Source organism: Canis aureus, chromosome 18, assembly GCF_053574225.1.
Source record: "Canis aureus isolate CA01 chromosome 18, VMU_Caureus_v.1.0, whole genome shotgun sequence".
Lineage (NCBI taxonomy): Eukaryota > Metazoa > Chordata > Mammalia > Carnivora > Canidae > Canis > Canis aureus.
Genome location: NC_135628.1, coordinates 41932077 through 41954287, shown reverse-complemented (window position 1 = coordinate 41954287; position 22211 = coordinate 41932077). Strand labels below are relative to the sequence as shown.

General features: G+C 34.7%; 1 protein-coding gene and 1 long non-coding RNA gene across 15 annotated transcripts in view; one reads left to right on the top strand and one right to left on the bottom strand.

Moving 5' to 3' along the window:
* GNGT1 (G protein subunit gamma transducin 1) overlaps window positions 1-22211 on the top strand; it is a 340050-nt gene that overhangs the window by 46665 nt on the left and 271174 nt on the right. The gene's annotated exons all lie outside the window — the stretch shown is intronic.
* LOC144288909 (uncharacterized) overlaps window positions 18552-22211 on the bottom strand; it is a 95506-nt gene continuing 91846 nt past the window's right edge. The window contains exon 4 of the long non-coding RNA XR_013356974.1: window positions 18552-19431. This is a non-coding gene — a long non-coding RNA (uncharacterized LOC144288909). The remainder of the gene's footprint in view (window positions 19432-22211) is intronic.

The following is a 22211-nucleotide window of genomic DNA, read 5'->3' as shown; positions in this document are numbered from 1 at the left end:
GGCAGAGAAGGAAGGTGTGGTTTCTCTACTAAAGTATAGCCACATGGTGTGTCCTTCTGCACCCAAGGAGCCTCTGCAAAGGATGCCATAGCATACTGAGAGGTGGTGGATCTTTGAAATCATTGTACTTCTGCCCAAGTTTCAGCCTGTACTAAAGCCTTTCCAGTACTCAAGGAAAGTGAAATTCTTCACCATACACGTCAAATCTGCCTTTCTAGCCTCCCAAGTTTCATGTTTTTCTATTTTATCCCAGCTGTTTGCTGTTCTTCCCATACTCTACACATCCATACTTCATTACTTCTGTTGACAGTAAATGTTCTAGCTCATTTGCGGGCAGCCCTACTGTTCTTGGTCACCATAACAATTAAACAGATCTGTTCCATATAGCTACTGGCTATATGTCTATAACATGAAAATCCCATTTCAATTAATTGTCCTTTTGAAGAAGTAAAATATTTTTTCCCTCATCTTAAAAACTGTCTTTGTAAGCATACCAATTGGTTGATGGTTTAGCTAATGAAAATGACTTACTTACATTGACATAAGCAACTTGTGTCAGTGGGAGAAGTAATAGGTCCGTTGAATCACAGAGCTCTAAAAATACATGTTTGAATTTTTTATATTTTTGCAAAACTTCAACTCTCTTTTTGTTCGATATATATTTTTTATTCTACCAATCTCCACTCAGCTTTCACTGAGTTGTCTATACAAACTGTTTCTTGAGGTGGCTCCCAGAACTGTCTACTTAAATGCTCAAATTAGATTTATAATTCAGATCATTGAACTATCATGTTATTCTAAAATGAGTAGTCTAATATTTGAGGCTATTTTTGGGGGGCCTGATGCAGTTCATCCTTGCTTATGACTCTTAGGCTAAATGATCATCCAAAATGTGTGTGCAAATTATATTATGCTTCTTTGACCAAAATTATACAAAGACTCAGATATTTACTTTCCATTTTATTTTACAGAGATGCCCCCACCAACAAACAAACAAACAAACAAATCCCCGTGGAGTATATTCAGTGTCAAGGATGGGGTGTTGAGTGACTACTTTGGCTGAAGCATGAATGAACTGTAAGAGGGGATAAGAATAAGCATAGAGACTGTGGTAGGCAGAATTTTTAATGGCCTTCAATGTTCTTTTTTTTTTAAATATAAATTCCCTACTGCCTTTATTATTTTTTTTAAGATTTTATTTATTTGACAGAGATAGAGCCAAAGAGCATAAGGGAGGGGAATGGCAGAGGGAGAGGGAGAAACAGGCTCTATGCTGAGCGGGGAGCAGATGCAGGGGTTGATCCTAGGACCCTGGGGTCATGACCTGAGTCAAAGGCAGATACTTAACCAACTGAGCCACCCAGGCAGCTCAGCCTTCAAAATTCTTGTTCTCTGGTGTCCACATACCTTCTCCCAGTTGTTCAGTCAAATACTAATCTTGATATTCCTGTGATGACATTTTACAGATGAATTAAGTCCCCAAATCTGTTAACCTTAAAATAGGTAGAGTATCTGTGTGGATCTGAGTTGAACTTAAATCACCTTAAAAAATAGAGAATTTCCTCTAGCAGGTTGCAGAAGAGGAGGTCAGATATTCAAAGCACAAGAAGGATTTTATGTGCCATTGATGGTGTAAAGATGGAAGGAAAGGAATGAAGTGAGTCTCTAGGAGCTGAGAGCAGTCCCTGGCTGACAGTCAGCAAGGAAATAGGAACCTTAGTTCTACAACTACAAGGAATTTAATTCTGCAAAGAATGAGCTTCAAAGTAGGTTTTCCCCCAGAGCCAACGGATAAGAACTCAGCCTCCTTGATACCTTGATTTCAGTTTTTTGATGCCATGAGCAGAGAACTTATCTATTCTTGTCCCATGCTGGACATTTGACCTATGCAGTTATGAACTACTAGATTCAGGTTGTTATAAGACACTACGTTTGTGTTAACTTGTTACTTGGTAATAGAAAATGACTACAGAAGATATTATAGTTATTGGAGTGAGAAGTAAGGGCAGCTTGGACTCTGGAGGTGGCAGTGGAGATAAAGAAATACAGAAGTAAGAGATATTCAGGAGCTAAAATTGTTCTGATTTTGTAACAGGATGAGTTAGTTAAAGCAAGTGTTTGGTTTATTGCTATTCATGGTTTGTCACACATTGGAACACCACCATGCTAAGTAGATTATAAAGTACTTGTGAGAAGTGAAGAACATGAATTGAGTTTTAGATGTGTAGATTTGATGTATCTTTGAGACAATTAATAGGAGATGCCGACTATGCAGTTGGCTATGAGTCTTGCTATATTGGTGATAAAGTCATGGACATGAATGACATCACTTATGGGGATTGTGACATGAGAAGAGGGTGGAACTTCAAGAATCTTAATATTTAATGGCCAAGTAAGTGTACATCAATAAGCCCACATAGGAGACAAAGAGGTAATCAGCTATGAAACAAAAGCAATGTTGTATCCTGGAGGCCAAGAAAACAAGTGTTTCAAGGAAAAGAGCACTGTCCATGTGGCAAATGCTCCTCAGATGTCAAGCAAGGAATATTTCTCAGTGGGACACCTGGGTGGCTCACAGGTTAAATGTCTGCCTTCAGCTCAGGGCTTGATCCTGGAGTCCTGAGATGGAGTCCCACATTGGGTTCCCAGCATGGAGCCTGCTTCTCCCTGCCTATGTCTCTGCCTCTCTCTGTCTCTCTCTGTCTCTCTCTCTCTCTGTGTATCTCATGAATAAATAAATAAAATCTTTAAAAAATAAAAATAAAAGAAATATTTCTTGGGTTTAGTCAAATAAAGTTTTTTTTTGTTTTGTTTTGTTTTTTTTTTTTTTTTTTTTTTTTTTTTTTTTTTTTTTTTGTTATCTGGGGATGCCTGGGTTGCTCAGCTATTGAGTGTCTGGCTTTGGCTCAGGGCATGATCCTGGATCTGGGATCAAGTCTCACATTGGGCTCTGTGCGGGAAGCCTACTTCTCCCTCTGCCTCTGTCTCTCCTTGTCTTTCTGTCTCTCATGAATAAATAGATAAATAATCTTTAAAAGATCTGTTTTCATGAAGTGATGGAAACATAAGCCAGACTAGAATAAGACAAATAAAAGTGAAGAAAAGGAATCACTAAGCATGGAAAACTCTAAAGAAGCTTCCTTGTAAAGGGGAGAAAATCAGAAAGTGTCTGGAGATGTTGGTTTATTTTATTTTTTCTATGGGAGACACTGAACATTTCAAAGCCAACTGGAAGGATCCAAATGAACAGAGCTGTTGAGAGAAGGAGAAGTAGACTGTAATTTCCTGAAAATGTTGGGGAGATGAGATCCAGAGTACACATGAACAGGAATGAAAAAATATTGATAGGTTCAATATATACAGCTTCACATATTAGGAAAAGTGAAATTAATGTGGTTCTAATCTGGTGACTTCTCTTTTCTCCAAAACCATGAAGCACTGTCACATGTCAAGGATGTGGAGTTGACAGGAGGCACTATAAATGTGAGGAGGGGTGGACAAAGTTTAAAGTGGTGATTGTGGAAAATGAGGGACTCAATTGAACAGACCCATACAGGTAGTTTATGAGTAAACTTGAATGTTCTCACAGTAATGAAGATTTTTCTGTCATCCTTGCAACATCTGTCACCCTTTACCTTCTCTCACTCTGAGGTAGAACTCATTTATAATATCTTTTTCCCTTGAAACACCACAGCACATTTTTCATACCGTGACAGAGATACACTCATTGTATTCTAACCACCCATTAACACTTCTTATTTCTGCAGTGGACTGTGATTCACATAAGACCATTTCTGATGCATCACTTCGGTAGTTTAGCAAATAATGAAAATAAAATAGTATTATTAGGGCCTAGAAAAAAAATACAAGTAGTAATAGTAATTTTTAAGAATAAAAACTAGAATAAAAATTACCCCTTTTTGAACACTTAACGTGTTATTTCATTCAGTTTGCTTAAGTAGATTTTCATTTTCTTATTTGTAATTTAATTTTGTCCTTAAAGTTTCTCTCATTTGTCTACTTAATAGATTAGGAAGATAAAGTTCAAAGAGGTTAAGTGTCTCCATGGTAATATTACTACTACGCAGAAAACCGTTTTGAGCTTAGATCCTTTAACTTGAAAAAAAACTATACCTGATTCAGAATCCCACACTTTGACCACTTTTTTCTCTTATTTTTCTGTAGTACTTATTGGATATTCATTTAGAAAGTTTCTTGTATTTCAGGACATGTTTTTATTGAATATTTAGAAAATTTTCTTCCTTAACTTATTGAAGGGAAAAAAATACATTATGGAGCAAGAACGAATTCATTTATTTATTTTGTGTGGTTGTACAGAGAGCTCTATTGCAAAATTACTGCAAGAGAGAATTGATGTAGGAATATGTCAACTGTCTTAGTATGGTAACAAAATACCATAGACTGGGCAGCTTATAAACAACAGAAATGTATTTCTCACCATTCTGGAGGCTGGAAATTTTGAGATCAGAGTGGCATGGTCAGCTTTCTGGTGAAGGCCCTCTTCTGGATTGCATAGTGTTGACTTTTAACTGTGTCCCCACCTGCGGGAAGGACTAGGGAGCTCTGACAGGCATCTTTTATTACATTCTTAGAAGACTTAGTCTCTTTCCTAAGGCCCCACTTCCTAATACAGTCTACCTTGGGTATTATGTTTTCAACATGTGAATTTTGGGAAGACACAAATAATTCAGCTCATAGCATGAATCAACTGAATTAGAACTCAGTGTCACCATTACTGTATCACACAAGAAGAGTATAAAGCAACTTAGTTTAGCCAGGCATGACTATCTGCTTAGTCTATTAATTAATGAAAAAGGAAAAAGAAAACTTTTATTCCCGTGCATAAGATGATCCCATGGTTAGATAAAAATTGGATCACTTAAGAAGCAGTTTCTAAGACTTGTTTGGAAAGTGTTTTAACACATTGTTGAAATAGAAGTAGGTACCCAATTCAAATGAAGTGTCAAAATGGCAGCTTTGTTGCTATTCTCCATTGTACTGTTTTTAGGGAAAAAATAAAAAGAGGAAAAAAAGACTCAAAGATAAAGAACACCATTTAGGAATAAATGAAAACTCCTTTTATATGAATCATTACTGGTTTGATTATGCAATCTATATTTTATGTTTCATTTTACTTATTTCTTTTTTTTTTGTTTAAATTTTTATTTATTTATGATAGTCACAGAGAGAGAGAGAGAGAGAGAGGCAGAGACACAGGCAGAGGGAGAAGCAGGCTCCATGCACCGGGAGCCCGACGTGGGATTCGATCCCGGGTCTCCAGGATCGCGCCCTGGGCCAAAGGCAGGCGCCAAACAGCTGCACCACCCAGGGATCCCATCATTTTACTTATTTCTTTAAGCAGTTCATTGATAGCAAAGAGCACTAGATGGAAGAGTGAAAAGAAAGAGCTCCAGTCATTTCATTTTGTCACTAACAATCAAGGAAGGAAAAAAAAAAAAAAAAACAATGTACTTTTTTCCATAATACTTAGATTCTTTAATACCACAAATCAACATTTCTCAAATTTGGAAAAAATTTTATCCCAAATTCTACTTATCCATCTATCCATCATTATCTATGTAAAATCTTTTTTATATATTACATATTTTTAAGAATTAGTAATTTTGATTAATTATATTTAAGTCAAAAATATTATTGGAATTTCAGATCAGAGTGTCATGAAATTCATAATATATATGTGTATCTTTTTTAGTTACATAATATTTACTTAAAGGCAAATTTCATATATATACTATTCAACAATTAAATATTTTACCAATGAATACATTTTAAAAGAAGGTATCTTTTTTGGTTAGGAACAGAATATGTGGTAAAATGTAGATTAAAGGGATGCCTGAGTTCCGGAATCCAGTCCTGCATCAGGCCATAGGGAGACTGCTTCTCCCTCTCCCTGTATCTCTGCCTCTCTCTGTGTCTCTCATGAATAAATAAATAAATTCTTTTTAAAAAATGTAGATTAAAGTGTAATTTTGGTTGAAACTGTGAAAATATATGAAAACTATTTTTAAGACCTAATAGTTTGATATAAATGAACTTTGTACATAAAATAATTAACTAGACTATATGTATATGTTTTCATATTACTTAATGATTGATGAGATGTTATCAGTAAAGATGGTGTTAGAAACAAGTAACAGGGATCCCTGGGTGGCGCAGCGGTGTGGCGCCTGCCTTTGGCCCAGGGCGCGGTCCTGGAGACCCGGAATCGAGTCCCACGTCGGGTTCCCGGTGCATGGAGCCTGCTTCTCCCTCTGCCTGTGTCTCTGCCTCTCTCTCCCTCTCTCTCTCTCTCTCTCTCTCACTCTGTGTGTGACTATCATAAATTAAAAAAAAAAAAAATCAGAAACAAGTAACAGAAAATCAATCCTAATTGGTTTAAGAGTAAGGAGATTTATTTACTTATATAATTCGAAGTCAAGTGGTAAAATGCAGTTTAGCATTAATCTAGTGATCCAGCTTCATTTTTTACAAATCTGCTTTTGTGAGGTACTTGTATATATATTTGCACGCCATAAAATGCAATCATTTTAAAGGTTCTGTTTGATAAGTTTTGACAAATGTATATAACCACAACCCTAATCAAAGTAGAACATTTTATTTATTCCTCAAAATTCTTCTCTGGTATTTCAGTCAATTTCTGTCTACCATCTCCAGCCTTATAGGCTGCCACTGATCTCTGACATTACAGACTGGTTTGCCTATTGTAGAATTTCATAAACTATCAGACTTGGCTGTATTCTTTTGCTCAGCCTAATGTTTTTGATATTCATTTATGATGTTGTATGTATCAGTATTGTGTAAAAGTCAAACTTTTTTATTTCTGAATAGGGTTACATTGTGAGAACATACCACAATTTGTAAACCCATTCACTTGTTGATGGACATTCAGATTATTGACAGGTTTGGGGCTATTATACAACTTGTTATGAACAATTGGGTTCTTTGTGTGGCATATATTTTCAATTTTCTTAGGTAAATACTAAAAGAGGAATTGCTGGATTTTATGTTAAGTGTATATTAACTGTTTTCCAAAGTGCCTGCACCATTTAACATTCCCACCAACAATATATGAGACTTCAAGGTGTTCCTTATTAAAGCTGGCACTTGCTATTTGTAATGTCTAGTGGTATCTCATTGTGGTTTCATTTGCATTTCCATGATGAGTAAAGATACTGAGAATCTTTTCCAGCGCTTATTATATATCTGTTTATATATCTTTTTACTGAATGCTTGTTTAGGGCTTTTTACCATTTCCATTTGTTTGCCTTATCATTGAGTTTTAAGAGTTATTTATATATTTTGGATATAAGTTGTGTGAGAAAGAATTAGTCCAGCAGGGCTGAGTTGTTCAAATCTTACATGTTCCCATGAAGGACCTATTTTCATTACTGGCTTTTGGCCAGCTCTTCAATTGAGTTCATGAAATGCTCTAACTGGTTAAGGACATTTTGTATACTTAGGGCCTTGAACCATACTATACCAGTTTGTCTACATAGTTTATACAAATAATATGATATATGTTGCACAATTGCTTTTTGAGGGGGAATTAGATAGAAACCATTCTTGTACTACATTATGAATATACTAAATGCCACTGAACTATACATTTCAAAATGGTTAGTTTTATGTTGTGTTTTACCTCGATAAAATAGCAATTGTTAAAATGGGCAAAAGATTTAAATAGACATTTCTCCAAAGAAGACAAATAAATGACTATTAGGCATGTGAAAAAATTCTCAATAGCTACAATAAAAAAAAGACAGATAATGATAACTCTTGGCAAGGGTATAAAGAATTTGAAATTCTCATACATTGCTGATGGGAATGTAAAATAGTACAATTGCTGTGGAAATCAGTTTGGCAGGCCCTCAAAAATTTAAAAATAGAGTTACCATATAGCATAGCAATTCTGCTCCTGGATATATACCCAAGAGAAATGAAAACCCATGTCACTTTGCACACAATGTTTATAATAGCATAATTCATAATAGTCAAAAATGGAAACAACTGAAATACCCGTTAATCAATGAATGAGTAAATACAATGTTGTATATCTAGACAGTGGAATATTATTCTGCAATAAAAAGAAACAAAGAATTGATGCATGTTACAACATAGATGGATTTTTATTTATTTATTACTTTAAAAAATTCCAGTATAATTAACAGTGTTATATTATTTCACGTGTACAGTATAGTGATTAAACAATTCAACATAGATGAATCTTTACAACAATATTTTTAGTAGATAAAACCAGTCACAAAAGGCTGTGGATTATATATTTACATTTATATGAAATATACAGGGTAGGAAAATTTATAGAGACATAAAATAAAATAGTGGTTGCTCAGAGCTGGTGGAGGTGGGGGAAGGAGGTTGGAGAGGAATGGGTATTTACTGTTATTTACTGTATTCCTAACATTCCTAATCCTAACATAGGATTCCTTTTAGGGGAGTCAAAATATTTTAAAATAGATTGAGATGACCATTGCATAACCCTGTGAATATATTAAACATGTTAAATTATACACTTATAATTATACTTATTTATAGGTGAATTGTATGGTATATAAGTTATATCTCAAAGCTGTTTAAAAATCAGTCACTGTGATAGCTGGTATCTTTCAGTTGAGTTGTAGAGTCACTAGTCATGAATATATTAAGCTTTCCTCTATTTATACACTAAACATATGAAATAATTTTCAATATAACATAATCGATAAAATAGCAATACCAGAGGGTGAGGCCTGAAAGGAGTAAACCATACTCATAGCTGTTATACTTCTCCAAGTCTTGCCTTCCTTGTTTATAAAATGTGTACCATAATAATACCTACTTCAAAAAAATTGAGAAAATTAAATTAGGTAATGCATGTAAGTTCTCAAGTATTAAATGTCATGACATCTATTATTGTTGCTTTTTGGTTATTTTTATATTTATATATTTCATATATAAATATTTAATTGTTATTTTGATGATCATATATCTAGCATTGACAATCCCTGACCCTACAGGACTAGTTATTAGTTCATACTTCCCGGGACAGATTCTAAATTATCAGATACTTTCTACATTCAAGGTCGGTAAATTGGTCAAGAGATAGAGAAGGTTTGGGAGGAAATAACAAATTATTCTATAGAATGTTCCTTTGGTCTTTGTGGTCAAATGCTGGAGAGTCACATTTTTTCACTGGAATCTTGGAGCTCCACTTTATTTCCAAAGCCTTGAGTTCTCCATTTATGCAAAAATAATTGGGTATCTTGCCCCATTCTATGATGAGAAGTTAAGACCCCTAAAGTTTTAAGGTTACATAGAAGACCTTACAGATTAAACAGTGAGCTGGTACTGGGAAATTTGGAAGCTATTTAGTTTTTCCATAACACTTTTTGTAATTGTATACATTGACCAAAATACTGAGCAACTCAATTTTCCCTCACTACTACAAAGTAAATTTCTCTCCAAATATAGATTTCTTTATTGTGTGACATTCTTTCTCACAAGTTACTTCTCAATTATTCTTCAGGAGTAAATTATTCATAGAGTAAAAGTGTACAAAGGAACCTACTCAACTTGATAAACTGTTTTCTGTTTTTTAAACAAAACTACATAAAAGATTGGATTTTCCTGCTGGTTAATTTCCAGTTACCTGGGAAAGAGATAAGATGAAAAATGAGGGAAAAAGAGGCTGGAAATATTTTAGAGAGTGACAGTGAGATGCTCAAGCAATTCCTTTCTACTAGACTGGAAAGAAAAGAATATGCTCCCTGGATGAGAATATATACTTATTAAATAGGAAAAGGAGCTATTCCACAGTGTTTGTGTCACTGTTGGTTCAAGTTTAAAAGGTCATTGTTGTTTTAAGAAAAAAATTTAAATTTCTATTTAAATTACAGTTAGTTAACATAATAAATAGTTGATGGAGATTAAGGCATGCACTTGTTGTGATGAGCACTGGGTATTGTATGGGAGTGTTGAATCACTATGTTGCACACCTGAAACTAATATTACGCTGTAGCTAACTGGAATTTAAATAAAAACGTTAAAAAATATAGAGAGATATAAAAGAAACAAAGAGGTCATTGCCTTCTGTGCATGTATTTGTCATTATCAAGACTGAATATGAAGTGGGTGGCTTTACTGACCCTTATACTTTTTTTTTTTTTTTTAATATTCATGAGGGACACAGGGAGAGAGGCAGAGAGAGAAGCAGGTTCCATGAAGGGAGCCCGATGTGGTACTCGATCCCAGGACTCCAGGATCACCCCCTTGTCCTAAGGCAGACGCTCAACCGCTGAGCCACCCAGGTGTCCCATACTGACCCTTATACTTAAGAAAGAATACTAGAAAATTATCTTCTTTTTGCTGAGTTCTCTTTGGTGCTTTTCTTTTTGCCCAACCTGACTGAGAACCAACTTTAACTCTTGCCCCACTCAATCTTACATCCCAATAGTATTCTTCATCTCTCCTTCCTTCCTTCCCTCCCTCCCTTGCTTCTTTCCTTTCCTCCTTCCTTCCTTGTTTCCTTCCTTTCTTCCTTTCTTCCCTCCTCCCTTCTTCCTTCATTTCTTTTGCATGGTTTAACATTTATTTTCCCTTTAGGGTTTCCACTATTAGTTCTGGCTTCCTTAAAATACCCACAATTTTATTTTTTCCATATCATAACTCCTTGACAGTCTTGTTCTTATTTTCCTTTGCACATGTCTAGCCAGTAAATAAGGAGAAAATATTGAAGATTTTAGAGCAGGAGATATTAGAGGTAAAGGGGACCTGGAAATCAGCTGCTATAGATTTTTTGCTTTATAGATGAATAACTGCAGGTCCAAAGGATGAATAATGTCTTCCAAGATCACACATTATTACCTAAGTGACATTAAATCTTCTTTCCAAGTCATCACTTATGTCCATGTTAGGCTACCTTTCCTTTTTTTGGTTGTCAATAGAAGACATTGATAGAATTGTTCAGGTAAAGGATAGTAGCAGTGGGTTCAATCCTTTTTTTCACTGACCCACTTTGTGGATGTTTAACTTGCTCTTGGGCTAATGATACTTCTATACATCAGGCAGATTATCAGAGAATGTGCTAGCTTTGGTGGGAAACGTGGCTACTCTCATCTCTTCATACCAGAAGAGCAGAAACAAAGAGCACTTTGAAGTTTGCTGCTGATGATATAAGGTACTTCAATTTTGGCTTTCCTGGAATTGCCACATATCTATGACATGACGACATCATTCAGTGTAGCCCCAGGTATCTGTGTCAGGGGTTCCTCTTGGCATAGCTCTCCAGGAGACCTACTGAGTCCTCAATTTGTTAATTTAACAAAATATATCCTGACTTATTTCAAGACAGAGGAATGACACATTATTTTAGAAAAGTACAAGTTTTTAATATTGATTCATGCTATAAAAATTACATAACTTAACAGAGCTTTCTAATTTTTTGATAAATCCATAGGGAAAAAAAGATGCTGCTTTAGGTTGATTCATCTTTCAAAAGTATGGCTACTTCTTTTTTGAAGCACTATTTTGGTTTACATCTCTCATAAGAAAAGATGTCTATTTCATTTTATTTAAGGAAAGACTTCTGGCTACTAATTAATTGGTACTTTATTATGTTAAACATATCAATTAAGGTTCCTGACAAATCCAATCAGAAATTGAAATATACCTAACAAATTCATGTAAAGAGGAAGCACCAAAATAGAGAAATTAGTGATTATGTTCATCAGTATGATATTTAGCTTTGTATTATTATCAAGAATAGGGACAATGAGACTTGTGTTGCTGTTAATGCTGCCATCACATCTGGAATGAGCAAGTCGGGAAATAAAAAGGTTTTCATAAATTGTTTACTTGTTTTCTGAGAAGTTTTTCCTATTATATTTGCAGTTTTGGAAAACGTATTGCTGTAACATATGGACACTGAATAATACAAATTTTAAAGACAATAGTTAATGTGTGTATCAGTCAAGGTTCAAGTGAGAAAACAGACATCTTTCCAGGTCTTTCAAAAGGAGAGATTTAAAGTAGGGAACAACTAGTGGAACCTAGTTATCTACTATTTTTTAAATATAGAGATGAACTAAGATACCAAAAAGCAGAAGGTGAAGCTATGTAGAGGTGAGCAATAGCAGGATAGCACCACCACCCCAGAGCTGTAGACACGAGGTGAAGAGGTGTTATTGCCGGAAACCAGAAGCTAGATCTTTCTATGAGAATTAAAATCATGGGGGCAGGTAGAAAGATGCTGGAAGGAAGTTGGAGCCAGTAGGATATGTGACCCTTGCCAGAGATGTCACTAGAAGTAGAGAGAGAAGAATAGAGATGCTCTGGATTTTATTCTGCTTTTGCCCTCCAGTCTTTTGGTAAATGTTTCAGTGGCCATGGCTACTTGAGTCAGAATGCAAGGGAAAGACAAATAAATGTAGTTATCTGATATTGAGAACATCAGAAGTGGCGGATGAAGAAAACTTGCACACAATGAGAATTCACTGGTGCATAAAATAAGAACACTTTGAGATATTCAGAAAGACAATATTTATCTTTTAAGTAAAGAAACAGAGGATGACCCGGAATTTCCACTCAACCAATTTGGCAAGAGCCAACTCCAATTACAACAAGAAACATTTGTCACTTTTTTTTTAAATACAAGGAAATATATATAATAAAAGACCCCCAGCTTTAATTTGTGTTAAAAACTTTTTACCTAGGTGCTTTAGCCCTGCTTTCATTATAGCTCTAATGAATACCAAATATTTGTACAGATAATAACTATGATCCTATATTCATGTTAATGTGTAAGAGATTGGCTTTAATAATTACCATGGTATACCTTATGTAGGGTATGCCAGCCAAGTGGATAGTATCAGCAGCAGTTTAATTATAAGTCAACATAACTCCCATTATTTTAGCCATAATTATTGTGGCTGTTTCCTTTATTAGGCAAAGATGTAGCCCCAGAGCCTTTAAGACAATAACTTCATTTTCAATCAATCAGCAACAATTTCCCTCGTTGGCTGTGTGACTGCAAATATGTCAAGTATTTTAGGAGAAGTAAGAGAAACAATAGCCCTGGTTTCTGTTCTTAAGTTCAGCTACAACAACAAAAAAGCCCCACTGTATTCAAGTGCCAAAAGAGCACAAGCTTGAACGTTGTACAATAGGTTTAAGAGCACAGTCTTCATAGTCAGACATTCTTGGCTTTGCTTCTCTCTTGTGTAATATCTTACAAAATGTGTTTTTTTTTAAGATTTTATTTATTTATTCATGAGACACACACAGAAAGAGGCAGAGACACAGGCACAGTGTGAAGCAGGCTCCATGCAGGGAGCCAGATGTGGGACTCTATCCCGGGTCTCCAGGATCACGCCCTGGGCTGAAGGCGGCGCTAAACTGCCCAGCCACCAGGGCTGCCCTGCAAATTGTTTTTGTACATTAGTTTATTCTATATGGATGGGGATAATGTTACATCTCTCATATTTGCTGGGAGAAGTGACTAAACATGAAATGGCAAATGGTGCAGCAATGCAAAATGCTTGATAAGTGCTAATTATTAGTAGTAGTCATAATAATAATAACAGAAAGAATAGATGGGTACAACTCAAGGGGGGTTAGAAGTGAGCTTTGAGGAATCAGAAGAATTTAGATAGGTCAAGGAGGACAGTATTCCAGAATGTACAAATAACTTTGGGAAAAGCTTCTGTAGAGGGAAAATCATATTTGGGGAGGATATGTAGTGCTAGTGGCTTGAGAAAAGCTAAGCAAAGGAGGAATATTGGATCATAAAGAGGTGAAAAGTAAGGCAATGACAGAGTTCAATCTCTTTTCTACACCAGGATGCACATAAGGAAGTCTACCTCCAAGATTAAGTTTGTTTTTTTTTAAATTGGGGTTATAGTTAATATGTCATAAAATGCACGTATCTTAATTGCTCAGTTTTGATAATCTATACTCCTGTGTAAACACCAAAGAAAACAAGATATGGGCCATTTCCAGGACACCAGAAATTTCTCTCATGTACCTTTCAATCATTTCTCCCTCCCCCTCACCCCCATGACTTTCTAATATCTGTCATCATTAATTAACTTTATGTGATTTTGGAATTCATTTAAATGGAATTTTTGGAGAGTATTCATACTTGCCTGTCTTTTTAAATTAACAATGTTTTTGAAATTCATCCATTTGCTGCTTGCTATATCTTACTTGTCTGCATTTTATTTTATTGTCCACGATATGTCTTTATCATTTTAATTTTTATTCCTGATAGTAATTTGAATTTTCTCTTATTCTTCCCTAATCATTCTACCTAGATTAATCTTTTCAGAAAACTGACCTTTCACTTTCACTTTCTTGATTTTCCCTATTTTTTTTGTTCATTTTCTATTTCAGTGGTTTCCATTCATTTTAATTTTTTTCTTCTACTTTGCATATAATTTATTCTTTTTCTAGTTTCTTTAAGTGGAATATTAGCTTTTAGACCTTTCTTCTTATTACTTTAAGTAATATGTGTTACTTAAATACACATTCATTATAATTTCTATGTATTAAAATTTATGTAGTTTCTATATATTATAAATTTATTTCTAGATATAAGGCTGTTGTAGTCTTAGAATACATCCTATGAGATTACAGTTACTTAACATTTAATGCAGTTTGGGTAAGGCTCACTGTATGGTCTTAGTGAAAGTTCCAGATGTACTTGAATGTACATTTTGCAATTGGGAGTAGTAGTCTGTAATTGTCAAATCTGGGTCAAATTGTTTTACAGTTTTTTGGCAATCTTCTATATTTTAACTGATTTTTTTTGGTCTACTTATTTTAATAGTTGCTAAGAAAGATTTGCTGAAATTCTGAACTTTGATTATGGATATATCTATTTCCTTCATCAGTTCCATCAAATGTGATCAATGTATTTTGGGTCCCTGCTGTAATTTGATACAGATATGTTTGGGATTTTATGTTTTCTTGATAAATTATTTGTTATCAAATACCCATTTTTGTTTCTAGGAATTTTCATGTCCTGAAGTCACCTTTATCTGAAATGACAAGCTTTCTTATGCCTGATGTTTGCATGAGAGTATTTTTCATACTTTTAATTTCAAACTGTCTATGCCCTTAATACTTAAAGTTTATTTCTTGTAAACAGCATATAGTGGGGTCTTGTCTTTCTACAGTGTAGTAATGTCTGTCGTTTAATTGGAATGTGATTCTATTTACTTTTAATGCTAGTATGATAGAGATAAGTACCTGTTTATCTCATTTGTGCTTTATTTCTGTTTCTCCTTTCTTGACTTCTTTTGGCAAATAATATTTTTTGTTTTACTAGTTTTATCTGTTGTATTGACATTTTTAACTGTTTATTTTGTTTAGTGGTTGCTCTAGGTATTACAAAAAGAACCATTCAGTGTAAGAGTCTAAAGAGTCTACCTTTAAATAATAATAGTATATTACTTCAGAATATAGAATATATTTTATAAGAATTTTATATTTTATAAAAATTATGATAGCATGATTCCATTTATTTTCACCATTTTCTCTTTTTTTGGATTATTACAGCTTACTTCTACATATACTCTAACCTCCAAAAATCTTTGTCACTATTTTTTAATAAACATCAATTCTTTGGGGATCCCTGGGTGGCTCAGCAGTTTAGCGCCTTCCTTTGGCCCGGGCCATGGTCCTGGGGTCCCGGGATCAAGTGCACGTCGGGCTCCCGGCATGGAGCCTGCTTCTCCCTCCTCCTGTGTCTCTGCCTCTCTGTCTCTCTGTCTCTCTCTCTCTCTCTCTCTTTCTCTCTCATAAATAAATAAATAAATCTTTAAAAAAACATCCATTCTTTTAAAAATGTATACATCGGGGTACCTGGGTGGCTCAGTTGGCTAATCATCCAACTCTTGATCTAAGCTAGGGTCTTAATCTCAGGGTTATGAGTTCAAGCCTCACATTGGGGTCCATGTTGGGTGTGAAGTTTATTTAAAATATATATATAAGTATAAGAAGGATAATTTAAAAAGTGTTTTATGTTTACTTAGCTATTCTTTTGAATACTTTTCATTCCTTCCTGAAGATCTTACATTTCCTCTGGTATTCTTTTCTGCCTAAATAACTTATTTAATTTTTTCCAATTTTTTTTCCAATTTTTTTTTTTTTTTTTGTAGAATATGAACTTGCTGGAGACAAATTCTCTTAGTTCTTGGATAACTTGATAACACCTTTATACTGTTTCCATAGTTAAAGCATATTGTAATGGAAGATAGAATTCTAGATTCAGCAATTTTATCTTTTTTTTTTTCTTTTTAGCACTTTAAAGACATCATCCCATTGTCATCTGATAGTAGTGGACATCATTCATATTCTTCTCTTCATTTATATTGCATTTTTTCTTCTCTGGCTACTTTTAAGAATTGTTCTTTAATTTGTATGAATGTAATCATGCTGCTTTCCTTTGTATTTATCCTGTTTTCTTCACTGAGAATTTTGGATGAATGGGTTGATGTCTGTCACCAGTTTTTGGAAGTTTTCACCATTATCTCAACTGTTTATTTTCTCCCTCATCCTTTCACTTATTTTGGGATCACAATTGTTTTGTTTCCTTTAAAAAAATCTTTGTTTTAGTTAGGATTCTTTTTACATATTAAAGTTTTCTGATCTTTTCTGCTGTTAAGTCCATTAAATGTTTCATTTTGGATGTGGTAATTTTCATCATATTTCCATTTAGCTTTGATATACCTTTTATCTCTTTGATTAATTATCTACCTCTTTACACATTCTATCCACATTTTTTACTAGCTCCCATAGCACTTTAATCAAAGTCATTTTTTAAAATCCCTATCAATTAATTCCATCGTCTTTGAAATTCTGGGTCTATATTTGTTAACTATTTCTTCTCTTGAACATGGGTCTCATTTTCTACTCTTTTCATATGCCCTATACTTTTTTATTATATACTAATAACTTTGTGTAAAATATAAGTAGAGACAGAAATAAATAATATTTACCTCTAGAATAGAGGTGTTCTATTCTGTTCCAGTCTTCTAGAGAGGTGGCTAAAGCATTCAGATCTGTAGATGAGTTGGATCTGAGCTGTGTTGTGGCTTTGATTTATTGATCGTTAACTTTAAACATCTGAAGCTAAGATCAGGACATTCCTTTTCATAAGATCTGGGATACTAGCACTGGTGATATTCTGGAAATCTGCCTGTTTTACAATTGAACTACCAGTTTTTGAAAATGTGGGAAATTTTTCTGCTTTACATACCAGCTGCTAGGGTTTAGAGCAGCTGTGGAGCTTTTGTTTTGTTTTAGCTTTCTAGTATCACCCCATTTGCTCTCTGGGCATTGGTAGATATTATTGAGCCCTGAGGTTTCACCATGACATGCAGAGAGCAGCTGCTCTCAACACTGTGAAGACTTAGATTGCCCTGGATATATTTCTCTCAGTTCTACTGATGTGTCCCAGTTTTTGATATTTGACAGTGTGAAGAGCCACTGATAATTTTTTTAATCTTTTTTTCCTGATGTCCCACCTGCGAAGGTTGCTGCCTTGAACATGCAGGAAGCTCCTCACAACTTAGGGAGGCTTTCCCTGAGCTCCCCTTCCCTTGTTCTCTGGATTTGGTATTGTATTGGTTTAGATCTGAGGAAAATAATTGGCAGGTGGTAATAGATTCAATCTGTAGCTGAGGTTCCTTAGGATGTAAGTATATCACACTAGCCTTTTAATATGCAACTATTAAACTCAGCTGTTTCTCCTTGCCTCTTCTTTTTTTAATATTTTATTTATTTATTCATGAGAGACACAGAGAGAGAGGCAGAGACATAGGCAGAGAGAGAAGCAGAGAGAGAAGCAGAGAGAGAAGCAGGCTTCATGCAGGGAGCCTGATGTGGGACTCGATCCTGGGACTCCAGGACCCAGGACCATGCCCTAGGCTGAGGCAGGCACAAACTGCTGAGCCATCCAGGGATCCCCTCTCCTTGCCTCTTCTATGGATATTCTTCTTCTTCTTACTAGAATTATAAGAACATTCATATTCTGTAGTTTAACTCATTTGTATTTCCTTGTATCTTTAGCTTAGAATGATTTTGAAACTTGTTCAGATTGCTGTTTTGGGTAAGCATGACGTCTTGTCGACTTTGAAAAGTCTGAGTAAGAAGAAAAACCAAGCAAGCTCTATATTTAAAATTAAATACATCAAATCTCACAGTAAAGATGATGAGAATTAGTCAAACTCAGGATGTAAGGATTCAAAAATATTTGTACATGTTAAAGGAATTTATATGTACAAGGAAATCTAGAATTCTCTTCTGACCTTTATGTAATGATCCCAAAAGATCATGCTGATGGATAGAATTGATCAGAAAGGAAGTCTACTCTATAGCATGAAAGAAATGTAATAGGCTTACTTAGTGGAAACAGAACATATTAAGTTATTGAAATCAAAGCAGCATTAGGAAAAATAAAGAAAAGTTGGAAAAAGAATGTTTTATTTTTAAACAATTTTAAGAACAGGATAAGTCAGAAACAAGGTAGTGCTTACATCAATAGGAGTACTGATTTCTACTTTAAGCAAAATGGTGAGCCAAGTGATTCATATTAAATCTCTGCTTGAAAACTCAAAACATTGGATAAAATACAAATATATGTTTTCAAATGCATTAAGGGGTAGTATTTAAAAGAAAAATAACCTTTAATGCATACAGTATGAAAAAAGAATAGCTGAATATTAAATAACTAAAATCTACCCCATGATGTTAGGATAATAACTAAAAATTAATAAAAGTAAGGAATTTAAGACAAATTAATAAAATAGAAAATAAACCTGCAATTGAAAAGGTCAGCAAGGACAGAAGTTGGTTCCTGGAAAAAAAACAAAAACAAAACCAAACACCAACTAAGATAACTGACAAAATTCCAGTGACACTGATAAAAAAAGAGGCACAAATATCAGGAATAAAAAAGGTGACATCATTATAAATGATACAGACTTCAAAATTGTAACAATATTCTATGGAAAACTTTATGCTAATAAACTTAAAATTTTAGACAGAGTAGATAAATTCCTAGAAAAATATAAGCTACCATAATCAACTAAGAAGAAATAAAGAACTTGAGTTTGAATTAAGAATTGGACTTACAATAAAAAATTGTTTCAGAAAGGGAATCCAAGATTCAGTGATTTCTCAGAGTATTGCCAAATTCTCAGAGAGGAAAGTATTCCAATTTATACAAAATCTTCCAGATAATGTAAAAAAACTCAAGTCGTTTGTTGCATCTGGTATAATTTTGATGCCACCACTACCTGAGAAGTGTACAATGATGATGGAAAATTGCAGGCCAATTTCAGTCATGAATAAGAGATCCAGAATCTTCCATAAAATATTAGTAAAAATACTCTAGAAACATAAAAAATAAGAAATTACAGCCAAGTCAAATTTATCTAAGAAATCAAAGTTTGGCTTAATATTAGGATATCAGTGTAATTGACCACATTAAAAGTTTAAAGGATAATAATTATAGTTTTGTTTCAACATCTGCAAAAATCCCCAATATTAATATAAGATAGAAAACAGAAAAAGAGCAGTCCTTAATCTGGTAGAGGGTAGAGTTTTGTTTTGTTTTGTTTTTTAAAGATTTTATTTATTTATTCATGAGAGACACAGAGAAAGAGAGAGAGGCAGAGACACAGGCAGAGGGAGAAGCAGACTCCATGCAGGGAGCCCGATGTGGGACTCGATCCCGGGTCTCCAGATCATGCCCTGGACTGAAGGTGATGCTAAACCACTGAGTCACCGGGGTTGCCCATGGGTTTTAATGTAAATAAAAATATCTATAGCAACTTGATACTTAGTAGCACAAACGCAGTTTGTTTTGAGATTGTCGACAAGACAAGGAAACTATTAAAATGTGGTTAATCTCTTTAATAATCAAGGATAAATAAAATAACACTATAATAACATAACACTACTAATCATAAAGATTTTCAAAAAATGTAAATCAGGAAATACCAGTTATGTTAGTTTTAATTATTGGTTCCAACACTTTATTGCTCCATAATACAATTGCACATGTGCCTTCTTCCCATGGCTTGATGTGTAAAATGTCCTTACACCTTGACTCTGGCTTGTTGTTTAGGATTTGCTTTGATTAATGGAATGTAAGTATACAGGACATAAATAGTGGCTTAAATTGGGTTTATACTGTGGAGCTTGCTCCTTAAACCTTTGTAGTTCCTTATAAAATTCATTTACAGGTACATAAAGCATATCGCATTCACAATATTAATAATTTGTATTTTGATTGAGTTTGCTTCATCAGTGAACAACCTGGGAATTATGAGATGTTTCATAAACACTTTATGGAAACACACACACACATGCACACATACCACATACCATTTACATTTTTTTTCAGTGTTGGGTCATGATCCCTCAGTGGCTATTTTCATGGAAAAATGAAGTCTATTGTGTTCATCCTGCCTTTCAACAGCATTTTCCACCTCTTGCCTTTCAAAACCCAACAAATGGGCTCAGAAGCATTTGTTTGTATTCTAGAGAATTACTTTGATTCTTAAACTTTGGAAAAGGTGTAATGGCTTCTGCAGCTGTCTCTGTTTGGGGTACAACCACAGTCCAATGTCTTTTGTGTGCAAAATACTGTACTCAGAGCTGTTTTATTCTTTGCTTTTGTTTCCAATTGCACTTATTGTGGGTCTAGCCAATTTTGGTGAGGTGAAATTTATTCAACCAATATTTATTAAACACCTGCTGTGTTCTATGTATTGAGGATAGAGCAAATGACTAAGTCCCTGCTCTCCTGCAGCTTACATCCTATTGAGAAATATAAAATCTAAAGCTGTAATATCAAATTCTTTAGCTTTCAGGTTTCACTAAAACCTAAAATCATGTAACTGCCCTTCTAAAGTTCTTGGCCTACCAATGCTTTGTGCATTAGTCTGCGTGGGCTGCCATAACTAAATACCACAGGCTGGATGGCTTTTAGAAATTTATTTTCTCACAGTTCTGGACACTAGAAGTCCAAGATCAATGTGCCAGCAGGGGTGGTGTCTGGTAAGTGCTTTTCCCTTAAGTTGGCAACAACCATCTTCTTGTGTGTGCACAAGTTAAGAGAGAGAGAGAGAGAGAGCACAAGTTCGAGCAAGCTCTGATGCCTCTTATAAGGATACTGACTCTATTGGACCTCATTTAACCTTAATTACTTTCATACACCAATACAGCCACACTAGGGATTATGGCTTCAACATATGAATTTTGTGGGAAACATATATATTCAGTCCATAACATTTGCTGACCTAGTTCCTCTCTCCTGTCCCAGAGATTTCATTTCTGGAACTCTCACTACTAACCTCAATACTACCTATATACTCAGTACTACCAACAGTAATTTTACCTTTGTCTTGTTCTATCCATGAAGCATATTATCATCTTCAGCCAACACTGGTAATTGTCTACTTATATTTAAATTCTTTTGAGTACTGTGAAGCTTGACCTTATCAGACTGACCGTTAATGAATGCCCCAAATCAAACCTGTGACTGAATTCTTTCCTCTTTCTCTATCTGCTCTTGCTGAAGCTTCTAATTGTTTCCACCACCAGTTTTATACCTAGAACCTGATGCTGTTTAGTCCTAACTATATGACAAGTGGCCTGTCATTTCTAAGAATGCTTTGTACCACAGTTATTCCCCCACCAGGCTTTGTGGGGCCACCCATGACCTCATTGGGGCTTGCTCCAATCTCATGCCCTATATTGCAGTGCATTTGTTAGCACTAAGGCCAGTGATTGTCTCCAGAGTTTTACCAAACTAAGGAAATCAAATAGATGATTACTTGCTGTTTATATCTCAGTTGTTTCCAAGAAACATACAATTGGGCAGGTTATTCATTTCAAAACTAAAAGGTGGGGTATAAACCCACTTGGACAAAGAAAGTGAATCATGATGAAAGTGCCCTTATAAAGCTGGATAATTGTGCCCTAAGGTGGGTCCCCTATTGACAGAGATGAGTATTTTTAGAACTGAGTTCTTCAGAACTGGACAATTGTGTCATAACTATGGCTTATGTTCATATCACAAGACAAACAAGACCCCATGGGATCTTCTCTGCTTGAATGGAATAAATTATTCAATTGACAGGGGACATATAGAATGCTTCATT